This window comes from Orycteropus afer, unplaced genomic scaffold (assembly GCF_000298275.1).
Source record: "Orycteropus afer afer isolate SDZICR_OR568_19922 unplaced genomic scaffold, OryAfe1.0 scaffold00358, whole genome shotgun sequence".
Taxonomy (NCBI): Eukaryota; Metazoa; Chordata; class Mammalia; order Tubulidentata; family Orycteropodidae; genus Orycteropus; species Orycteropus afer.
In genome coordinates, this window is record NW_006921945.1 from 2,603,657 (window position 1) to 2,609,592 (window position 5,936).

A 5,936-nucleotide genomic window follows, 5' to 3' on the forward strand; every position below is an offset into this window, starting at 1 on the left:
GGCACCAAAAATTAAAAAAAAAAAAAAAAAATGTTAGCAGTCAGTGAATGACAGTAACGTTGCTTTCAAACAAAGTACTTCTGTTGGCCTCAAATATCTGAGGGTTGTAAATCTGTGGACTGTGTCCTAGCTACCTCACAGGCAAGATCTCATTCAATCATCACCCCAATCCTATGCGGTGGTTTCTGAACTCACCCACTCACAGATGTGGGAACAAGCTCAGGGCAGTTAGCTACATGGTTTGTCCAGTGGTGGGCCCAGTGACTGACTGCAAGCAAGTTAACTCCAAAGCCCATTGAAGAATTAAACAAAAATTATAGTAGAAAAAAGGATTTTTATTCAGAGCATGCTGGTGACTCTCAGCATATCCTGGAAAGCCGAGACAACCAGGCTGGTCAGCTATACAGCCAAGAAATTCACCTCAAATCCTGCCACACATCTGGTCCTAGGGCATTACCACCAGGCACGGCCACTGCAGCTGGCCCTGTCAGCAGTGACACCAGGCAGGTAGGTGCCCAACACCAGCACCAGAGCTTCCACCCAGGACACTGGCTGTAGCTGTCCTCTCTGCTGCCACTCACAATGGATTTATGTCCTTACCCAAAAGTCCTATTCTCGGGTGGGCGCTTCACGTTGGCAGAGGCCCCAGGGTCACGTGCCCTCACCCTGGCATCAGGAGAGGCTGGAAAAGCAACCATCTGATCATCACCAAGTTTTTACCAAGGGCCTGCTGAGTCAGGCACTCACGTGCATGCCAGAAACTCTGAAACAGACAGAATAGGTAAAGCTTCCTGTATTCATGAAGCTTCCATTCAAGACAAGGTTGCCATCAAGTAAATTCTGACTCTAAGACAGGGTAGAACTGCCCCCATAGGGTTTCCAAGGCTGTCACCTTTACGGAAGCAAACTGCCCCATCTTACTCCCACAGAGCAGCTGCTAGGTTCGAACTGCTGATCTTTCAGTTAGCAGAAGAGTGCCTCAACCACTGTGCAACCATGGCTCCTTAAGAGATGGGAAGACAAAAATCAAATAAACAAAGAAACAAAAATTTGTCAGATGACGATGGCAGCCCTGGAAGTGGCTAGGGGCCGCTGTATCCCCATGTGCTCGGAGACATCTGCACTTGACAAGGTGCTGGGGCAGAGCCCACGACATCTGGGACCTGGCCTCTTCAACGTGGGTATGTGTGGGGTGGGACCAAGTCTGTAGTTTTCACTGGACAGCCCTCCCCCCCCCCCCAATTCCCCTACCACTGTGTGGTCATCTTTATTTCACCCTTTAGGCTCTGCCTGAGGCCGGGGAAGGTTCTGAACAAAAGCCTTCTTTGCCCAGTGCCACTGTGGGGACAGACTTCGTAAGTCCAGTCTAAGTTACCATGACAACTACAGCCATGCTGGCTCCCTGGCCATGTATACAGGTATCTGGGGGAAAGTCTGGTGGGAAACAGCCAGGACTGATGAAAGGGGACATGTGTGAAGCCATGTCTGCCCCCTCCCATCAGTTGTACTGCAGCTATGTGTCCTGAAGCGGTGGTACCTAAGCCCTTGAGTGTAAACCGAAGGAGGGTCACTGTGAGTTGGATCTGACTGGACAGCAGTGACAGATCCATAGTGATAAAATCTCGTGCCCCTCCAACAAGTCTTTATTTGTAAATTATATACATGTGTGACTGAACTAACTGTACTCTATACATTATAAAACACACAAATAGAAGTAAAAAAGATGTCACACAAATGATATAAACAATATTTTGAAAATATTTTTACCTTATTAACAGCAAAAGTCTTAATTCCACTCAGTAAAGAAAGATTATGATTGTTTATTTTAGTGAAAACAATGTAATTCAGTATGTTTCATTATTTCAAAAATCTTGGTTTAACACATAGTTTTGGGCAACAAAATCACAGTGATAAAAAATTTGCAAGCATCCACTTAAAAGTTTTCCCACAGCATCAGTTTCTTTTATAAAGGCATTTGATTTCTTGCTTACAGCTAAATCACCTTCAACTTAAAGACACTAAATAAGTATGCTCAGTTTTTTCAAAACTTGCTTGGAATCTGTAGCAGGGAGGGTTCAAAATCCACCCTAGACATTTCAAGCAGAAAGGAACTAAGCACAGGCATGTAGATGTGTTTGACACTATAAAGAGGACTGTAGGCATTAAAAGGCAGGGGGCTCTGCCACGAAATTTCAGGTCTGCCAGCAGTCTGCCATCAAACTGGGTCAAGCTGGGTGTCACTCCCCAGCCTAGGAAAATGTGAGAAGCTGCCTTGGGTACTAGAGATAGGCCCGCACTAAGATGCTCAGAGGCCCCTGCAAGGCTGTAAGTCTTCCATGGCCTGAGGATCTGCTAGACGCTACCTGAGATGATAGTGGCACCTTCTCCTCCCATCTCCAACATCTCATGTGAACACAGTGGCAGAACGAAATCATAGCAGAACCTTGACGCCAGGGCGCTGGGAAATGTAGTTTGCATAATCCCAGTCCCTGTCATGCAGAATAGCATTTAAGGGTGTGGGAGTGAATGCTGGTGCCAAACCACACAGACCACACAGCAGCATACTCCTGTCAGCCTGTCACCACAGAAAAGGTCAGCAAATTTAAAACGCTTGTCTTTCTGGAGAAGAAAAATGGGTAGTTATTTTGTAAGTCTGACTACTCTTACCTACTTTCCAGCAAGACATTCAGTCAATCTCTGTGGTCTATGAGAGCTTCATGGTGACGTCCCAACTTATTAGAGAACCGTCGGTTCTGCTATTTGTAGGTCTTGCTTTTTATCAAATTAACCACACTAACATCATGGGGCATATCAACTGCAACATGTCATAATTCCCAAAGTAAATATGACCACCGGTGTCCCTCGTAAGTCGAATACCTTCCCCCCCCCCCATTATTATTCCTTTTGTCAATCCAATCTTTGTCTCTGGGGACTGGCATGAGAATGATGACATTAGCAGATGGCGAGCTGCATGCAACAATGTGTGCGGTACACATTATTAATGGTAAGATTTACCTAAATTAGACAATCCAAAGTGCAGTTTGTTATAACTTGAATATGTCGTAAGTCGGGGACTGCCGACTACCACCTGTACAGTAAAACCTGTGAAAGCCGGAACCTGAAAAGGCGGAAACCTGCCAGAGAAAAGTAACTCTAAGTTCAATTTTCCACGAATAGAGAGTGATAGACCAGTGGTCACACAGCACCCATCAGAGGCGGAAAACTTGCAAGACCCGGAAAAACAAGGCAGTCCTGCCGAGTTCCGGCTCTCCCAGGTTTCCCGTATCAGCAAACGGGCTGGACACGGGAGCTCCTTCTCCCAACGCTGCCTGCGCACCTCCTGGGTCGCTTCTCTCTCTCCTGCATGAAATCCTGGATGGTTCACACAGCTTTTCCAGGAAATACTGGGACAATCATAAATTAGCCTATTCTTTGGTCTTAAAAGGTCCCTTCCGTCTACCATCCAACTCTAAAGCGTAGAAGACGTGGGGCCGTGCGCTGGAGAGCACGCATCCGGCCCCCGGCCTCCACGGGGCTTTCGCTCGCAGCTCGGGCTTCTCGTGGAGCCCCCAAAACCCTGCTGGGAGCATCGTTATTTCCGAGGCCTGGATGGAATTTATAACTTTTCCAGTCCCCTTCAGGTAACAAACAGGTTGAAGACTTTTATTCTTGCTAGAATTATTAGAAGAGCCGCCTACTCTTGGTATCTGCGAGGCCCATCCAGCACTTGGCCCACACCTGGAAAGCCTCCGTGGGCAGCTCCTCCCACCTGCGACCGGAAGTCCGGCGAGGAAGGGGCGGAACCGGCTTTCTCTTCCGTTTCTTCCCTTTCTCACCGTTCTGGCTCGCTCGGTGCAGCCGCAGAGTCTCGCTTGATTGGTGCAGGTGTCAACTGGTACTGGCGCCCCCTGGCAGGAAACGGTCCGAGTCTGGCTTCTTTCTCTCTCAGGTGCTTTCTCGTGGATTCTCAGAGACTCCTTGTCATGGAGACCTCCCCCTGTGGTCGGGACACTCAGGGTCCCGCTTCAGCCCCTCGGTTTCCAGCAGTTCTGCCCTCCGTCGGGGCTCCCTCACCCTTCAGATGCTCCCGCTGCTGGATTCCTCTTTAAAAGACTAAAGCTGGCTCCGTTTTCTCGGGGACCACGCCCAGGCCACTGGAACTCAGTGAACGCCAGCCTTTTGAAACGCGGCCATCTGCCCTCTTCTGGTTTCTCCAGGAGCAGCCACTTACAGTTTGTCGTTAGATTTCAGGAATTACCAAGACAGACAGACTGACTGCCGTTGAGTCAGTTCCGAATCATAGCAACCCCTCCTTGGGGTTACGGAGGCGGTATCTGTACGGAAGTAGATTGCCAAACCTTCCTTAGGAGGAGTGGCTGCTGGGTTTGAACCGCCAGCCTTCTGGTCAGCAGTCAAATGCCTTGGGCACTAGGATTATTCGCTGGATCCCTCAAACTCCAGAAGACACATCCAGCTGTCCAAACGGTTCTCTTCAAGCGCCCCCTCACTGGGCATGAGGTGAAGAGGAAGTACTCCACCCTCTCTCCTTGGGAAGAAAGGGCAATGCCCAGCATGCTGATAGCAACTTTCAAAGAAATCACTCATTGGTTCTTACAGAGCATGGCAGTGGAGCCTAGATTCCCAGGGCAGCCAACGCTTCCCAGTCTCCTGGTGTGGGGGACACACGTGGTGTAGCGCCTCCTTCCTTTAGAATGTGGAAGTACTTGGCACCTATGGTTTTGTTCTCGGCCTTTGGGGTCTCTGGTGAAACTGACACAGAAAGAGTCCCACTTTAGTAAATGAAGTTACTACTGCCCACCCCGCCTCCTCAAGGAACTTGCTGAAACCACAGGATTCCTGATACTTGTTACAGATAACAGTAGGTGACACGAGACAGTCGGCCTATGTGAATGTTCAGTAACAGTCTGTATAGTAAATATTGGTGTAACTCTTTTTATACAGAATACAGAGGACTTTTATTTCTGGCATCATGGAAGACTGGATGTGCAGAGAAACTTTGCAATATAGAATATCTTAAAGTGGCAGGTGAAATTTTAACAAAAACCGATTTTGAAAGCATGACTGAGCTGGCAGGAAAAGAAAAGAGACCAGAATAACTAGAGGCCAGAAGGGGGGAGAAAAAGGTGAAGGAACCAAAGCAGCCCTGAGGTGCCCTGAGGGTACCTACTGATCCTTGGCTTCCTAAACCCTTGTCCTCAGTTCCAACTCATGGCATCCCTGCAGGACGGGGTGCAACTGCGCCATCGGCTTTCCAAGGCTGTCATCTTTCCAAAGCCCGTGGCTTCAGTCTGCTTCATCTTTCTCCCGCGCAACGGCTGGTGGGTTTCAACTGCCAAGCTTTCAGTTAGCAGCTGAGCGCCTAACCACTGCATCTCCAGGGCTCTTCCTTGGCTGCCTGGAGTCTGGATTTACTGTGCCTTAAGTGGTCAAAAAAAGAAAGCCTGGGACTGTCTGGGTAAGAAATCAGATCCTGGACTCTCTACAATGCCCAGGACCTCCCAAAATTGACATCTGTTGCTGGAGATGGAACAACAACAACAACAACCAAAAAAAAATACATATATATATTATATATTCCTGACCTAGCCAAAATGAGACATTTCTGTCTCAACCTTAGAACAGAGGGGCATTTGTGACTGGGAGGGAATGGACTCCGAGTGGGAGACAGGTGGGGGGGATGGATGGACCTCCTGTTGTCATCATTGTTAGGTGCTGTGGAGTGGATTCTGACTCACGGCAACCCCCCATACTCAGAATAGAACTGCTCCATTGGGTTTTGAAGGCTGTGATCTCTCGGAAGCAGACTGCCAAGCCTATCTCCTGAAAGATCTCTGGGTTTAAACTACCAACCTTTCGACTAGTACTTGAGCGCTTAACTGTTTGTGCCAACCAGGGACTGCGTATTTATGGCTGAA